The sequence below is a fragment of the Olea europaea genome, unplaced genomic scaffold, assembly GCF_002742605.1.
Source record: "Olea europaea var. sylvestris unplaced genomic scaffold, O_europaea_v1 scaffold2905, whole genome shotgun sequence".
Lineage (NCBI taxonomy): Eukaryota > Viridiplantae > Streptophyta > Magnoliopsida > Lamiales > Oleaceae > Olea > Olea europaea.
The window spans coordinates 3174-23266 of NW_019247617.1; the positions used below are offsets into that span (position 1 = coordinate 3174).

Sequence of the window (20093 nt, forward strand, 5' to 3'; positions counted from 1 at the left end):
TGATATGAATAGTAATTGTAATAGCAGCCAAAATCTTCCCTTCCTTACTCCTCATAAAAGTATTAGCTATCAATGGGACAAGCTAATGAAAAGCATATGGAGAGGAGAGGGGACTTAACCTTTATATATAGGAAATAATTTGAACCGTCCCATTACGACTAGAATTTTAATTAGGGTTTATTTCCGGCCCACATACATTAAATTACCACATCAAATTAATTACAACCCGTAAGGTGTAAAAGACCCAATTGATCACTTAATAAATTTGGCCCAAACACAATTATCATTATGAGCCATATATCTAACCCGTAAAATTTTTCAATCGAATGTGAAGCTCACATATGGAATTATTAATTATTCCAACATCTCATTCCAAGTTATGAACGAAGGTACATTGTGGCTTTTATAAATAACTGATACACGAAAAATATATTAGCGTTAAGACTACAATATTATTTGAAAGGAAACTCAACTCTTAGTTTGATGATGAGCTTTTCAATGTATTCGTCATTGGTTACTATAAGATTTATATAATTGGTATTTAGTAGCATTAAGACTACAACATTATTTGAAAGGAAAAATATCATATGATTTCGAATCTCTCTGACTTGTGGATGGAAGAAGTCATGAGAAATATCCCTCATTCTCTTTGTTTCACCATCAAGAGTTGCTCTTATTCATCGCCTCGTGATTCTATCTCTCCAGAGTAAATAACATGTCTCCTGATCTTTGACTACCTAGAGACTCTTCTTTGATTAACGTTGGAGGAAAATGAAATTAAGGATTCACTCTCCTTTTTGGAATATGTAATTGGGAACTTTCAGCCAAAAAAGATCACACTACGTGTTGTGAGTACCTGTATTCTGGACACTCCTTCAAACTGGAGTGTTTGGGCTCTTTCCACGACTCCTATCTAGTTTTTCCTTGACATAGCAATATCTGAAATGTGATAGCTCTTTCGTAAGACAATCGGCAACTTGATCATGAGATGGAATATATCTAACCTTATTTGCTTAAAATTTTGTCTCTAACAAAATGAAAATCAACTTCTATATGCTTGGTTCTTGCATGATACACTGGATTTGTAGCTGATGGCGTTGCACCATGTAATAGGAGTTTGAAGGAACGGGAAAACATAATTCTTGTTGCAGCAACTAAATCCAAGCTAGTTCCCTTGAGACTTGAGCTAAAGCCATATATTCTAACTTTGTACTTGATATTGCAACAACCTGTTTCTTTTTAGAAGACCATGGCACTAAGGAATTACCAAAATATACACTATGGCCTCCCACTGACCTCCGTCATCTAGACAGTATGCCCGATCTTGTATTCACTACAACAGAAACAACATTTTTTGTAATGGGCAAAAAAAAAAAAAAAAAAAAAAAAAAGAAAGTGGCAAAAATTAAATTATATACATACATAGTTTAATAGATACAATAATTTAATATAAAGTTGTGGTTATTTAATGTTCATGTATATTTTATTCAAAAACAATTATTTTGTTAACTTTTAATATATTTTTCCCTCCGAAATTGTCTATTTTTCATTCAAAAAATTTCAACATGGGTTCAGTATATTATAATTTTGGTTTTTTGAAAATTAAAATTTTTAAATATTTTTAAGTTTCTAAGTAGGGTTATTAAACTTAGGTTGAATTTCTTATTGCAACGAGCAATAGATATTGCAAAACTCGCTTTCAGTAACGTTCACAGGCAATGAACGTTGCTAAAGGGGATGTTTTGACAACACACGATGAATGGTTGCAAAATAAGTTAAATATTAACAGTTTTAGCAAGAGTTGTTGCCCATTATCAAAACTAATCTTTAACAAGCAAAGAATGTTGCTAAAGTGGATATTTTAACTACGCTCAATAAAAAAGCTGCAAAAAATAAGAAATATGTAAAAAGGAGACATTTGCAACATGCATTAATAAAAAATGTTGCCAAATTTTAATTAAATTAACCAATGATACTTATTAGAATGTTGAGAAGACCGATTTAGCAACACCAATTAAAGAATGTTGTTTTTGTATGTTGCAAATATCATTTTTGTTGTACTGATTTGAGAAGCCAATGAGAGCCACTTTGACACATGTTTGATAAGAAGATCATGATATGCTATTCTTTTGAAATAACTAATTACCCTCTTCGAGGCTTGCCAATGTGAGGATCTTGGCTTTTGAAAGAATTGACTTAGCTTGCTCATAATGAAAGATATGTTAGGCCTCATATTTGTGATCTACTGCAATCCTTCGATGATACTGTTAGGAAGAGGACTTTTTAAGATAGTACTTTGGGAGACTTTTTTAGAGGTTAAGATGCTAGAGAAGGAACTTGTCTTAGATAATTTCTAAATTAACTTATTACAAAGGACAAGGAAGCACTACTATTTGTAGTGCTCAATGGATTCTTATACATACCTCTCAACTATCCAAACAAATGTATCTTCAAACTATATACTAACGTTCACTAAATACTATCTAACATAAGACAATTCTAGATACTGAATTATTTTAGAGCATAACTTACTTAGGAACATGGAATTTCTCAATGAGGACCTATGGGCCATTTAATTACAATAATTAACAAGCTCAAAACCAAAATAATAAAATGACACAAATCAAATTTATTTTACAACAGATACTTCTATACATGGTAGGGTTTTTTTGCATTGGTTCTATTGTTTCTAGAGTATAATTTCCTCCTTCAAACAATCTAATGATACTTTTGCAAATTACTGTGATTATATTTGAACAGAGTAATAGGATGAAATTGGAGCAAAATGATCAATAGGATCAAAATCAGAATAAACTCGTAAGAACATAATGTAATACAACCCCACCGACTTCACTATGTGTTGTTAAGAAGAATTTGCTTCCTCAAACAATATAAATGTTCTCTTGTTCAATTTTGACTAAAAGGATGACTTTCTTTAATTGGGTAATGTGGTATGCAATCACAAATTATAGGACATGGATTTTTGTCATCCTATATGGATACTTAATGGGAGTTGAACTATCAACAGATAATGTGATTGAAGAATACTTTTTCGACAGGTTCATTGTAGTTTCTAGTTTCACAATATAAATTTTATTTCTACATATATATAGTCCATTAATTAACTCATGCAAAAACTAATAATTAATATTATCTAGATTTGACCTAAAAACCTTCACACTGCGAGAATAATAGCAGCCACCTTCGACATGGCAAATCTGGTTGCTCGACCATTCGGTGGATATGCTTTTGATTTTTCAGCTTGAAAGTTTGGGATGACGGGTAGACTATGGACCCTTTGGATCCTACAAACTCTTGACGAGCGAATTCCCTTCCCCTCGCCATTACTTATATGATAATATTTTCAATTGGAGCACAAGCTGCATGTGGTACCACTTTTGGCATTATTCCATTCATTTGACGAAGATCGCTGGGAATAATATCCGCATAACTAGTGCTGGAGGAAATTTTGGCTCGGGTTTGACTCAGTTACTATTTTTCACGAGCTCTAGTTACTCGACTGCAAGTGATCTAACATACATGGGTGTTGGGTTTTTGATACCCAATAAATCTTGGGCTATGATGTTAACGTGGGTTAATATTATTTCATAGGCATAGGCCGATGAATGAAATAAGTCCAACAACCAAGTCCATGAGCTACACCCGGCCCAATTGTATTCCTTATGGATGGCTTGAATCTTGGCCCGTTTACCCCTTTAATGGCCCAACATAAAGCCTAACCCTAGAGTATATATTTGGTTATAACCCTAGCCACTTTGATATGATGATTGTGTGATTTTGAGAGAAGAAACAAGAGAATCCCGGCTGCCCCCCTTTGTGTGAGAAAAAAGGTGTCCAGAAGAGTCCAGAACGCTGGTATAACGTGTGCAATTGGTAGTTCTTTCATAATATACTTTTGTGGTGTCTTCTCTTAGCCTTTGTGGCGATAAATCATCATCATTTCTTGTCCTACATGGGTAAAATTGTATAGCAACCAAGGTGAATCAATTGGTTGTGGTTTGGAGCCAATTGAACTGGTTGTTGGTTGAGAAAGGTACGTTGGACTGAGCCTGGAAAACCACCGTTTGAAGATCCTTTTGAGAGAGCTTCCGCAACAATGGGGATAATGATAGTTACGCGTACATTGCCTGTGATATTAGTACACTTTCCACAATGGGGCAGTATGTTTTTTCCACCACCAAAAGACTTATTGAAGGGAATAGAAACACATTATTACTCTTCTGAGGATAATGAGGAGGGGAAGCAGAAGGGTATGCATCAAAACATCCTCAAATTTGCAGAAAACAGCATTTCAGATACCCACCACGCCTAATTCAACACCTTCCCATGTTTAAGGAATTTTAAGATGGGGATCCATTAACATTTTTTTTAATTTTTTAGTTATTGCTTGTATCAGATAGAATTTAACCAAAAAAAAAAAAAAGAAAAGAAAAAAAGACCACCATTTAAAATTTATACTGCAGAGAATTTTAAGTTCTCTTGTGATGAAGTGTAGTACATATACATAACCCTCTTTATATAGGTTTGTAACTGGTCTAATTTAAGTAGGAAACAAACAAAAGAAATAAAACCAAGTATGTCCGTCAGAATATAGAAGTACAACCAATTGGAAGTAAAAGTAACTCTAGGAGATACGATGGCAAGTCGTCAAATTATATATTCAATGATCTCCATCACCACCTTTACCAAAGCATCGAGTCCCCCACTCAGCCATCCCATCTAGAATCCCACATTTTTTTTCTGGTCACTTTCAATTATGAATAAAAGAGATTACTATACGTTAACAGTCAACATAAAATTTTGTCAATTTTTACAAGATGATTCCTAATTCGCATTTTTTTAGGTGTCTTGAATTAGCCCTGTATAAAATTCCAAGCATGTTGTAGTTGGTAAGATTTAGTTAGTCTGAATCTTTCACTGTATTTAGCAATGAACCAATAGCAATTGCCAAAACAAATTCACATCATCTCCCTCAAACTTATTGAAAACAAGGCTTAGTTTGTTATCATTGAAAGCTCTAATAAACATTCCAACCATATAAAGGCAATTAGGAGCAAACATTTATGAACTGCGACAGTACCAGGATTGTAACAGGAGCATAAAACAGAGAAGGCCATAAGAAATAATATAGCACGGAGATGCACCATTTTAAAAGGTTCTTCATTAAGCCTCTAGAAATTGTTTGTATATTTTCAGTCCCAAAATTCACAACAAAGAATAACCAGAAAAATCAACAAAGGAACACCAAGAAATTTTTTGCCCATAAGCCCGGATGTTCGCCTGGACTACTCACCACGTTGAGCATTCATTGTAGTGGTTATCACTCCAATCCACTAGAAATAACCAATAAAAGTATCAATACAAGGTTACAGAGCCAAGAATCACATAAATTTGCCCTCAGACTTCCTTTTTCTCGAAAACCCTAACCTCAGAAACGATTACACCAAGTAACCAAAGATAAACTGCTCAACACGAACAGAAAATCAAACCTCACTGTATAAGCATTCTAGATCTCACCAAGAATATCTAGATTTATAAGAGTTTATAGAGAAACCAGAGGTTTTCACACAGAGAGAAAAATGAAGATGAAGAAGAGAGAAAACCCTAGAAGTCTCTCAAAATATGATTGTACACTGTCAAACAAAAGGTCACAGGATGTATATATATATATCAGCATGCATCCAGCGGTTGTAAAGGCTCTGTGTATTATCATCTAAGCCATCCATTTAAGAAAATGTGTTTTAACAAAACACGACTTTGTCCAATTTAAACAACAGGGTCACATTCTTTTAATTGATTCAAAACTTAGGTTGCATCATTGGGCCTCTAAAATGTGAAGCACCATTTTAACAGGAATCAATATATATACATGTTATTTTAAGAATTATACACGTTTAGTCCATAAAGATTGAAGTCAAACCTTTAGAAGTTTATCAGACTCTCTCTGCTCTTTTCCAAGTTACTCATAGCATTTTTACAACCCAAAGTTTATGTTTCTTTATATGCATATAAACAAGACAGGAACCAATCAAATTCGCATCTTTAAGATGTATGCAAAGATTGAGATAATTAAGTGTCTGCATTTCCTAGTTGAATTCTTCTTCTTAATCTGTACAGCACAGTATCCCTGTCATGGAATTCTAAATACAAACTCAAATCCAGCATTTTAATTACTGTCTTTGCAGCATTGTCAAAATGACCACAAACTAATAGATTTAGAGATCCTGGGCTATGATGTTAACATGAGATATTATATTGTGGAAATTACACAAACTAATAGATTTAGATCCCAATTCATAAATCATAGGTGAAGTTTACCATTTCAAATATCAGATATTTTTAATTAATTATTAATATATTTTAAATATTAATAATTATATTACAAACCCTAATTTATTTCTCCTCCACCCACCTCTCTCTATTCTTACGTCTCTGCCGAAAACCTCATCTCTCTCTTTGTATATCGTTGCCTCTCTCTCTCTCTCTCCAGAAAAGTAACCTGCTGAAGTGAAGTCGCATGAAGTAGCCTGACGTCGCCATCGCCATTACAGGTCTCTCTCTTCAAGATGATGCTACGTTGAATAGACGAGTCGTCGCACATAGCGAGATGACCTCGATCAACACCTTCCGTCATCTCCGGTGCCAATCACCCCTTCATTCACCGGTGCTTCCATGCACAACGTCATTACGATCGACCTCTGTGAGTGCTTGCTACGATTCGACGTGACTTGTTTTCTTCATTTTCGTTTGTGATAGAGATGAAGGAAATGGTAGACTTGATGAGGTGTTTGTGGTGATTGTTGATTCATGCGGCTGTAGTAGTACTATAGTGGTAGTAATGGCGACGAGTGATTGTGCTCAGTGGTGTGTAGCAACGGTGATCGTGAGTGAGATGGGTCTGGTGGGTTTGTGGTGGATCTCGGATGTGGTGGTATTTTCCTATGACGTGTACATTTGTTTGAGACGGTGGCGATGCTGCCTGGCACAGTGAATCTAGCAGTGGTGGTCGACGATTTTGTTGGTATTTGGGCAACGATTGTGGTTTTGTGTGATCTGGTGATGGTAACGATGACATTGATGGCGGTTGTGGTGGTCATGACGGTGGTCGTGAGATCAGGTTGGATGCTTGTGACCAATTATTTGGTTGATTGTGATTAATAATTGGTTAATTTATAATATGTGACCTAAAAGTTTTGACTGTGACTCACAATTGATTAAGTTGTTACCGAAAAATTAATCGTGATCAATTTCTAATAATTTGCAATGAATAAAAAAGTTGTGACCAATAAAAAATTTGATTCTGTGACCAATGAATAGTCTGTGACTTGTAAATTTTTGAATCGTGATCGAAAAATAATATGTGACCTATAAAACTTTTGATTTGTAATCGAGAAATAAGTTGTGATTAAAAATTAATTCGTGACTAAATAATTATATGATTCGTGATAGATGAACAAACTATGACCTACGAATTTTTTGAATTGTGATCGTAAAATAATTTGTGACATAAAATTTTTGATTTGTGACAAAAAAAATAATAAATGACTAATTAAATTGTTCATTTGTGACCAAATTTTATAGATCCGTGACCAAAATATATTTAATTAATAAAATAAATAAATAAATAATTAAATCATAAATAAATTTTAATAAAAATCTAATTTTTGAAATTTGAAACTTATTTTCTTAATTATGAAATGTGTATACTTAAACTCTTATGAAAATTTCCCTATTATATTTTATAGGCCTAGATCGATGAATGAAATAAGTCCAACAACCAAGTCCATGAGCTCCACCAGGTTTAATTGTATTCCTTCTTGGATGGCTTGAATCTTGGCCCATTTACCTTTCTTTTTTGTCCAATTAAAAGCCTAACCCTAAACTATTTATGAGATTACAACCCTAGCTATTTTTTAGTGTAATTTTGTGAGAAATTAAGGAGAATTTCGGCTGCCCCTTTGAAGTGTGAAAAATGGCCCCTTTTGATGTCCAAAACCGATTGATTACTTTATGTAATTTGTGGCTCCTCTTCCTTCATTGCCTACCTTTGTGGTGTTTTCTCCTTATCTTTGTGGCTACAAATCATATCCATTTCTTGTCCTTTGTGGGTAAGATTGAATAGCAGTCGAGGTGAATATATTGGTTGTAGATTGGAGCCGATTGGTTTAGTTGTTGGTAGAGAAATGTACGTTGGACTGAGCCCGAAAAACATCGATATGCAAATCTTTGGAGAGAGCTTGCGCAACAATTCTCTTTCTTTGTAAAGAACTTGTACCCTCCATTTGGGTAAGCAACCGAGCAATAGAACTGACCTCTTTCAGGGAGCACATGTGGCTAACACAATGTCATAAATATCCCCTTCAGCCTCCTTACCCACAAGTTTCATTTCCCACAACTGTATTTCGGAATCACCTCCTCGCGCAGCACATATACACGGCAAGAAGTCTTTCATGAACCACACCATAGATTGATGAGCTACCCACTTCAACAACCCATTTAGACAAGTGCACAACATCATCCAAAACATCTTCTCGATACTCGTTGATTTGCCCAACATTTTCAGTATCCAGTTCAACAATCACACCGGATTTGGTGAACCCTTCTAACTTGCGTGGAGCTTTGCCTAATTCATTCAACTCTTTCAGTACAGCTATCATTGCAATTAAATAGCTGTACAACTCTAGCTTCAAACCACATTCTCTCAGGTGAATCACTAATTTGGCTGCATCCATGTAGCTTCCCTCCACCTGAAAGAATCAAGTCTCCACATCAACACAGGGAAAATAAGCATACAATATTCTAAGTAGGCATGTGAGCAGGGAGTGGGTTCATCTGATATGTGGCTGAAGCATGCCTGTCAATCAATCTGTCAAGACTACAATAATCTCAAACTGCCACACGCACTTGAACAAATAACTGGGCATGCTACAATAATGGAGGATGAAAGGATTTTCTTTAAGGACACGATAAGAATATCTTCACCTAAATAAAATCCACCATATTTTTCTTTGTAAAAGATATTCCATATCATTGCAACATTGTGAGAAAAGCAACACAATTAAAACATATCAAAGCATGTTAATGAATATCTCTGTTGCACGGACACTTTAACTACGGTAGCATGTCCGTGTCCAATATATGTCGGACACGTGTCGAATACCGACACTCCTTGATCATTTTTTTATTAGAAATATTATATATTTTTAGCTCTATGTTATTAGTAAATAACAACAATAACTCATATTTAAAAGATTTCAACATGAAAATTAATAACAAGTATAAAACTAAAATTTATACCCCCGTCCCATTTATATAGGCTTGTTTTGTTTTTCACACATATTAAGAAATCTTATTTAATGTTATCAAAAAACAATTTTGGCCCAAAAATTTGCTAATTTACCCTTATTTATATTTGTACAATTTTAAGATTAAGAGAAAAAAATTAGTTATAATTAGACAAATTAAATGCGGGCATATTAGTAAACGAACAAAATAAAACATTCTTAATAAAAAAACAAGATTATGTAATTGTGACAAGAAAATAAAGAAAGTCAGCCTATATAAATGGAAATGAGAGAGTCTTTATAAATGAAAAATTTTTAAAAATTTAATCGGCACATCGACGACTGTCATGTCGGTATTTTTATGAAAAAACACGTGTCAAAGTATCCGACACGTGTCGCTTACATATGTCAGTATCGATGCTTCATGGATGAATTTTTATTTCCTTGTAACCTCGTTTGACATTAAGACTTCAGGAGTTTGATACAATTTTTATCACATTCAAGTACTATTATACAACCCCTAGATGCCTCATAATTCTTGTTCAATATTCCTGGGATCCATGTTTCTATTTTGTGACCTAGCTTGCAACTTTAGTTACCAAAATACTCTAATTTCCCAACATAATTTTCCACAAAATGGCATAAATTAGTTGATCCAATAACCAAAAAAAAGAAAACTTGGTGATTTTGTGACCCAGTCCCACCAACATTTTCACCGGCACAAACACACAACCAGAACCTCTCTCCCCACGCCCAACCATCAATCCATTTAGTGAGACCAAATTGTCCCCTTCTTCACTCAAAAGTTTACAATCAACCTAACCCCTTCAAACTACCATATCCTTTTATAAGGTTTTCACATTATTATTTGTTCAAGTCTATATATCTGCAAAATTGCATTACATATCAGGCATTTTTATGGCCATGAAAAATGTCTCAGAAAAATTCAGCAGAAAATAAGCAATATCATCCTTTGGTACTCCAAATATGAGACTTTAGGATCTTTAATTAATGTGAACAGTTATAAGAATACTGAATCTTGAAAAGATGAATATAGTGACAAGAAGCAGAATGATAAAAAACTACAGCATATAAATGAACTAAAATTCCTCAAAATCGACACTTTCCATGTTTGAGTTTATGCACTACAAAAATGAAAATGTGGCTGAATCTTTCTGCAAAAAATTCAGTCATTCACCGCCGCAAGTAGGTTTATTAAGTGGATATATACATCTGCAGACAGCCTTTAAAAAATAAGGCTTCACTGGGTAGACCTACCCATTGCCAACTTTCATGTCCGGCATGCAGTCTGGATGGAAATCAGTGAGGCATTGTAACTGGAGTTGGATGAAAGTGGTGGCAGGGATGAGCTGATCCATGGGGCTCAATTGTTGGGTGGGTGACTTTTGAAATAATGGAGCCCAAGTCTTAGGCTTCACAAACTTTTACGTGTGTCAGACATATTTTGTCAAAAGGTGGTAGCAAATGTTGACAAAACAATATGGATGGAAAAATCTTGCAACCATGCAGTCGTATTTTTGGAATAATTTTTTTGCCATGCATTTAATGAAAGGCTACCTTTGTTGAAAATAATGGATCTACAATTAATGAGGGTGACAAGTTTTTTCACTATAAATACGAGGCCAAAGCAGAAACAAAAATATAGATGTGCAAAGAGAAGTGCAAGAAAGGTGTTGAATGAAAACACGAGATATAGTGAGCAAAGCACATAAGTGAGAAGCAGTTGTAAAGTTTGTGCAGAAAATTAACGAGAGAAAATTGAGAGATTGCCTTTCCGTAGGCAAATAAAATACAGAGAGTGTATTTGTTGTATTCCTTTTCTTCTCTTGTTGATATGGTAAAAAAAAATTGGTGTGGGTTTGTGGACGTAGGCACGATTGTCGAATCACGTAAATTCTTGTCTCACTTGCACTTATTAATTTTTTGCTACATTTATTTCTTCTCAGTTTAAATTATTTTGCGTCCCACTGATCGTGACGGAATTAGTAGCGGTCTAATTCCTAATAGTTAGAGACGGATATATGGGGGATTGGGCTAGATTGTAGTCCCGTCCAAGGCCCAAGAAATTTATTTTTTTAGTACATTTTTCATTTTTTTTTTGAAAAAACAGTTTTTTGTGTAATTTTTTTTCCCGTATTTGCCTGACTTGAAATTTTGTAGCCCGGTTTTGGATCCAATTCTGGATTCGTCCCTGCTAATAGTGACGATATGAGCCGGGTTATAGGTTTTTCCTCTTCTTTCTCCTTTCCTTTTCTTTTTTCATTTTCATTTTTAATTATAGAGGGACAGTGATTGCAACAGAAATCAAACCTTTCTATCTTTCAAAAGTTAGGCATCCGATGTTCACACTTCACATGCACATTTAACAATCAAAATGGACGGTTCTAGTCTTAAGAGACTACTTGCACACCTAACCTGTAGGTTGGGACTTTACTCTGAAAAACATAAAATAAGGACAATATTGAAAATCAGGCCATAGATTGGGGAACAAATGGCGCAGTTTAAATTTCTAACAAGCCTAGCCCTCTTCTTATGTAGGTATTGGAAGGAAGAGAGGTGATCTCTTAATCCGTGTAGACTAAGAAAAGCAATAAATCCAACAAAAAAAAGAGAGAACTGATAATCTACTCCTACCAGAACTAGAAACCTTATCAAAATAATAAAATTAGTAATAGTAGAATCCTACTAAAAGTGAGAACTTTTACTAGGTTGTCCACGTTTTCTTCATCAATCTTCCTCAACCAGGCTGGGCAGAATAGCTGAGCAAGTACGAGTGATAGGCCTAAGCTAGTAGCATATGAAAAATTTTACCTGCTTACTCATTATGCTTAAGATTTACTAATGTTTCCAACGTCACATTATGATCAACAAATTTTGTCTCTAAAAATTAGTTAAAATCAAGACCCTTGCGGACCAAATCACCAAGTCCTAAATTCTTACAATTTCCATGTCCAACTCCGAGATCCACACAGTCTGTAAGCATATGAAAATCTGCAGACACTAAGTAAGCATTTAGGCATAAGCAGTCATACCGTAAACAATCTCATAAAAACACTAAATTCAGCACACCCCAGGACATTAACTTTACTAGATGATCAAATTATAATGCTGGAGAGGGAAAAGTATCCATCCAATGATAAAACAGAATTCTTAATGTTAAATCGAAAAGCAGCAGTCCAGTGGTTTTAATTAGTAGGAAAGGACATTTATTGGTTTCTAAATGTCAATGCTACTACAACCTGTGATCAAATAAAGAATTCCCCTTCTCTTGGTCAGTCATCCTGAAGGCCCCGTGGCGAAAACATGTCTACCTTATCACTTGATGATGTAAGGTCCAATGTAATTAAGATAAATCACAATATAAAGTTTAATGTACATAATTTCACTTGATAGTGGAACGAGCATGAACAACAGTAGAATCACTTGGGTTATAATAGTTAAGCACAGAGGAAAACAAATCTGCATGAGGTTCGAAATTAGGACAAAAAAAAAATATACCAAAACTACATTTGGACAGAGCATGAAGAATCTTACAATGACTGGAGGCAGAGTGGGAGTGGACCATGGGATCTATCCTGGCCCCCTCCTCGCCCCCAAGGAAAAGGAGATATAAATCTGTTTAGTGTAGAAATACAGTTCACTTATTGATGTATCCTATCCCTCTTTCCTTTGATATAGATAACTATTTCTACATACCAATTTGATAGAATACCTATGCAATTATTTAACTTTATTTACTTGCCCATCCAACTACGAAATCCTCGCTCCAACTGTTGGACAATGGTTCCAGGACAATCTCGGACAGCAGACACAATAAGGAAACAAGTCAACTTCAAATAATTACCTACCAAACCAAGTATCCGAAAGACATTATTAAAAAAGACTGTATAATGTCTAATAATTTTAATTCACCATGCATTCGATAAAGTTGTTGTAAGATTTCAAGAGCATTGCACAACAACACATGATTTATAACACACTAAAGCAACTCAACAATACTTGACAGAAGGTTTTTTTTTTATTATTTTTATTTTTATTATTATTTTTGCATCTATCTAGTTGATCATGAGTTAATGAGAGTATATTGAAATATATATGCTAATGTAAGAAAAGTAGTAATAGGGACAAGTTATTTAGAGTGATTAGCAATTACCATTATCTTCCATGCGAGGTATCCAACCGGACCACCTTTATTGTCCTCCGTATCACCGTGCAAACATGTAATCCCCCTCCTCGGAACCTCTTTGACAAACAAGACTGCACCTTCCTTGTCTCCTACCTCCCAATAGAAATAAATCACCTTCTCGATCATACTAAAGCTGAGCTTCAACCCAATACAGTCCATGTCTGCCAAGGCCAGCGCTGAGATTTTGGGGGCCATAGACCAATTTCAAATACATTTAAAATAAGATATAATAATTTTTTTGGGGACGTCATCGTAGTGGGGTCTTAGGCGATTGCCTACCCCGCCTATAGTCAGGGCCGACACTGATGTCCGCTAAAAAATCAACCACATCCCCAACCTTTTTCTTCCTCTCAATCAAGTTCTTCATCCATGAACACATAATTGACACCATCAGTTCCATTGTCTCCTTGTCAACCCTATTCTCCTTTTGCAGCCACTCAAACACCTCTAATGTGCACCAAGAGTCCCTCCCTTCTCGAGAAAAGTACATCAAAACTAACTGCAACTCATAAGCTGACAATCACTACAACAAAAATGTGATTTTGTGACAAGATCTTTTGTAACATATGAAAAGTTGTCGCAATAAGTGATTTAGCGTGACACATTTTTTGAGTATGTATCAAGGATTGATAAAGAAAGATAAGTAACAATAAAAATATAAGGTGACATTAAAAGTTGTAGTAAAATGTGAGAAGGCGCGACAAATAATAAAGATTGTCACTAAAAACTTGAGAGAAGCAAGGCGCCAAAAATTTTTTTGTGGGAAACTTATGGTGACAAACTTTTATTTTTTGTAACAAAATATTTGTGGTGCAATATGATTCACTTTGTGCGACAAGCAATATTTGTTACTAAAATTTCTATAAATGGAGGAAAAAATCGCTACAAGAAAAACTATTTTTTGCAACGGACAAAATGTTGTAGTAGGTCTTTCACAATGGTCACCCATACATTATAAGCTCTAATGTTATTGTAGAGTAGGAGGGTTCGATAACGTACATTGCACATTGCAAAAGGCCTAAAATGCACGTTGTTGTTATGTTTTTACGATGTAATTCGATCGTTGCTTTTATTATATTTTGCAATGCTCTTTGCTTGTTGTCTTAACTTCTTTTCGCAACGTTATTTTACTTTTTGCAACAATTGTTTATTTTTTCATGTAGCTAAAGATGACATTTTAATATGTAATATAAAATTTTTAACCTCTATATATTCCTAAAACCTCATACATAATCTCAAGTTCAAAAATTAGAAAAGGCAGCAATTCCAGACACTTATGACAAAATGACCTTCCTTTTGCAGCCAGACAACTGCATAACTATCGACCAAAGTATTCCGTTGGTAAAAAATAATAAAATAAATAATTTACCAACAAATTTTTCAATGGATGATTCCATTGGAAACTATATAAAAGGATAAAATATTTAGCAGTGGAAAAATTTGTTGGTAAATTTTTTAGTAAAAATAAAAAATTGTAAAACAAGATACCAATATAAAAATCTATTGAAAATTTTTTCAATTTTTTTTTTTTAATCCACCAAAAAAAATCCTCTGATAATTTTGAGAAAGTATATAAGAATTAATTAAAATGTTCAAATTTCCTCTGAAATCTTCAATTTCCCTCTTTAAAAATTCCTTCTATCACTTTTTCTTAAACGCATAATTCTCCCCCATTCACACGTTTCCCTTTCTAAAATTTTCAAATCCCTAACCTCTTCGTGCCGCCTCTTCCCCCTCTCTATATTCAAGCCTCTTTTCTCCTACAAATCTTCTGTCTTGTTCTGCACCGCTAGACGAGTTGGTAGTGCATGCTAACTCTTTCGATTCACATAGATTTGTGAGCGAGTTTAATATATTTTCGCTGTTTCTTTGTAGATTTCGCCATGAAAGTGATAGGACCAAGTCGAAACGAAGAATTTTTGTTGTTTATATTGTGACTGTTTCTCAATCTAGTGTTTTTTTTTTCTTGAAATTTATTTTGACTATATTTGGCGATTTTCCTCAATTTGGAATAACAGAAAGAAAATGGAGAGAAAAGCAAGGAGGAAGAGGATAGTGAAGAAAGGGTCGAATCGTTTGGCACTCATCTTGGGTTGGATCCACAGCCTAGAACCACTATCTTCCCCAAGTACTGCTTTCTATTTTGCTCTTTTTCCTTTTCCCCTTTGTGTAAATGGGTATCTATTTAAATAGTTATGAGTTTTTTGGGATATAAAAAGTCACAAACTAATTTGGATCCTTTGGAACCTGTTTAATGATTAGGATTTGTTATACTCTTTGTTCTCTCTAGTATTTTCCACTCGTAATTTCTGGGACATTAAATTTTTTTTTTTTTTTTTTTTTGCAAACCATTTTACATGGATAGATATTATGGTAATCGTAAACTATTGGTTTCATAGAGAAACATGGCTAAGGCAACTCGCGAAACCTTCAAAAGAATGCTGGTAATTATCTTTTCTTTCTTTTCTTCGTACTTTCATGTATCAAATATGCACTTAAAGTTTTGCATAGTTGAGAATTTCAAGCCAATCAACAGTTTTTTGTTGACTTTTGTTGATGTAGGGTTTCAGGGGCATGGAAAGAATTGTTCTATTAGTTTGCATAGTTGAGAATTTCAAGGCGATGAGCAATTTTTGTTTATGTAGTACTTCAACACCTGAAGGTTTATACATAGTTTATACAAGGTTTTGTAGTTAATAAGAGATTCCAAATGATACTTTGGTCTATATCTATTTGGTTGACAATAATATGAATTTTTTTTATATGTTTTGCAATTATATTTAGCCCTTGTTTGAGCCCCATTCTTTTGGAAAAATTCATTTTTCAACGGTGTTTTGACATCATTTCAACCACACATTCTTCAATAAAATAATATTACACATAAATCCAAAACTTTTCTTATTTTTAACCACACATTTCCCATCAATACAATATTCAAAAATTCATTCTTCCCAAAAAAATGGGGCTCAAATAAGGGCTTAATAATTGTACATTGAATCATTCTTTGTATAAAGTCAGTGGTTGGTTTTAAAAAAATATAGGTTACATTTCAAATTAATGTGTACTGTAGATACAATTATATTGCAATGCAAGAAATTGGAAATTATGTGTTTAAAATAGAATCCATGACATACATAAATAAAGTATTTTAGGCAATAATTGTACATCGTTGAAGCAACAAACCCGTTGTGTTGTGAAATAAATTTAACTACAAGCACAATTTGTCATATAAATAAATATTTATTGCCACAAAATAATTTACGCAATTTTTTTGTATGTTGTAACAAACATACATCGTTGCACAAATACTGACGTGACAAACTTTCTGTGTTGTGAAATAAATTTAATTACAAACATCAATTGTTACATAATAAATTTTACAACAAATGTTAGATATCTTAAAATATATATGCAACATATAACACACATTTTAAATCATATACTTGTTATTAAATATATATCACTACGAGCATGTGCTGTTGCAAAATAAAATAGATAACAAAAGTTATACATTTAAAACAGTGTTCTAAATGGTGGTGCCTTGGGGTTGCCTAGACGTGATGCTCGGGCAAAACGCCAAGCCAAGTGGCTGACGCGTTATTTGGAGGTCAACGATTGTCGTTGACCAATCGTTGACCGCTAAGGCGCGCCTAGGTGCAATTATGCGCGCATTGGTACACATTATCATCCCTTTTTTATTTTTATTTATTTTTTACTTTAAAATTTTGTGTTGTTAAAAAATTATTAATGGCTAATTTCTTCATTTTGCCCTAATTTAAAACAACCACTTGAACGCTAGATAAGATTTAAATTCCTATGCTATTTATTTATTATTTTGTATTTAAAGTTGAAACTTATCTTTTTGTTGAAAATTTTGAAAAAATGTATAAAGTTCCTATAAATATGTTTTAAAAGTTTATTAAATATTATTTTTAACTATTAAATAATTTTTTGATTTATTAAAAATTAAAATAATATTAATGTAAGAAAACACATTTTCACGCTTTTTTTACACCTAAACCTCGCCTAAACTCGCATAGCCCATAAATTGGCCTCCACATATCGCCACGCATTACGCCTTTTAGAACATTGATTTAAAATAATATTTGCAACAATTTTTTTCTTGCAAAAACTTTATTGGTATAATCATTGCAATAAATTGACTTGTCACCTTTTTAATTTTTCACGACAAATATAACTTGCGATGACATTTTGGTGACAAAAATCTTGTTGCTATTTCGTATTTTTGCGTCAAACAAATAATGTTGCGTATTTACTAATGCAATGAATGAGCAAAAGTTGTCGCAGAATACACTCTATATCTCGTATAGTGCGACAAATTTTGCAACAAGCAACTAGTTTTCGCTAAATTACTTTTGCAACAAAATTCCATTTTTTGCTACAACATTTTTCTAGTGAGTCTATCATTCACTTCCTCGAGCACATCAGAAGGTTCCTGAGTCATGCGTTCTAGTTCTTCAATTGCCTCAAAAAATCTTCCACTCTTGTCATCCTTGCCGTCACTAGTGAGAAGTTTTGGAAAAAGAAAAGTGAATTGAAGGGCTAAATTTGGCATAAATTTTGAGTGAGACCCATTAGTTATTTTGAAAGATCAAGATTGGTTTGGGTTCTCCTCCGTGAGAATATCGAAATCATATATTTACTTCCCAAAAATGATACTCGGTTGAATGAGAAATTGGAGCTCAAAGTGATGCATTGGAAGGAAAATTATTTTATAGTTATCCCACATAAGAAAATAGGTAAAGGCAATGACTCCTTTAAATATGATTACACTTTGGAAAGGAATAATTATGTGTAGCGTAGAGGTTCTCTCCAAGTGCGCGAGTAGAGGGTGCAAATCACATACCGAAATAGACTTTGAACTTTGAACTTGTGTACTGGCGCGACCTACGCACAAGAATGTTAGACACGAATGGACCAAAAATTGGCTTTATTTTATTATTTTTCCAAATCAAAACCTTTGAAATTCTCTTAAATTCTGAAACTCATGGGTTAATGGAGAGATTAACAGTAGTATCAGCAGTGCTCAGGTTCTATTGATTTTTTTTATATATGTTAGGAAATAGACGCTCAAACTAAATCTCAAGCACCTACTGTAAGGGAGCGAATTTGTGTTAAGAAAATCGTGTTTACATAGGTCTCGAGTTGCAGATTTACACTGTTCTGAATGCATAATATATTTGAGGAAATTACATATAAACAGATATTTAAGTTTTCCAATTTAAAAATCAGGTGTGAGGTTAATTTAAGCAAAGATCAGGTTATAAAAAAAAATTATTAATAATATTATAAAATTTACCCACCCACCCCAACCCACTACAAAACCTAAATTACTTCTCCATCCCCGTCTCATTCTCTCTCTCTCTCCCCCTTTATCTATCTCTCTACAATCTTCGGTCACGGGAACCACTCTCGTCGATCGTTCGATAACTTTCGTAGTTTACCCTTGCTTTACTTTCTTTGTTATAAAAAAATGCAAAAATAGAGACTGCTCCAATATATTTGGTAACATCCTTTATAAGTTACTTGATATGATATGTAAGTAAAGATTACAAATGTATACATTGACTAAACCAACGAATAATATTATTGTCTACACTTAGTTAATGTTGGGGTTTTGAATGTCGGAGCTAAAACAAGGGTGAAATTCATTGCATATGATTCATCTTTGATCACAAAGGTGGAAATTTGTTCCATATGATTCATCTTTTGTTGAACTTTATCAAACAAATTGATCTTTAGTCTCCAAAATAACATAAGGTTAATATAGGTAGTGGTAAAAAAATGTTATAATTTTATGATACAACGAAAATAATTGATAATATGCTTGACAAGAATTGACCCATCGGTTAGACAACTGGTTGAACCACTAACCCATTGACCCACTATAATGTTTGGGTTAGTGTTCGAGAGTCGGGTCTAACAACTGTGCTTAATATTTACACTTAACCAACTGTTCAAATTGATTTCCATATATATAACTCACTTCTATCTTAATTTTCTTATTAATTTCCTTTCGGTTCCAGCTTTGCTACTGTATAGGTCAGTAACTAACCAATGGAATGGCGAAGACCATTCTGTTATATTAACCCAAGCATATCTCTAACTGTTACATCATGAGTATTCATTAATAGAGAAAAATACATAACAACAATAAAAAGTTGTCACTTAATATAAAGTAGAGAAGATATACAAGAGAAAAATGGCTTCAGATTTAAATTTTAAATTTAACCAATCAAATTTTAAAATGCAGGAAAACAAGGGAGAAAACTGTAAATACTTTGAAGGATAAAACAATATTTAAAACTTTTACCATGGTGAAAGTGGAAAATGAGGAAACAATGTTTTAAAGTAAACTATAAATATTTGTTCAAATACTAATAGAATAATTTTGATAATGATAAATAAAAATAATTGACAACATAATAATTCCAATAAATAAAACTACATAATAATCTATCGTTCAATTGCATGACATGATAAACCACGACAACATGATTGGGGAAATGCGGTACCCTTGTAACGTTTCCAAACTTTTTGGTAGTTGACTAGCAACGTAT

The 20093-nt window shown here is 33.6% G+C and overlaps 1 pseudogene; it reads right to left on the reverse strand.

Annotated features, from left to right (window-relative positions):
* Positions 1 to 5984: 5984 nt before the first annotated feature.
* Positions 5985 to 18088, reverse strand: LOC111384393 (annotated as a pseudogene).
* Positions 18089 to 20093: the final 2005 nt, after the last annotated feature.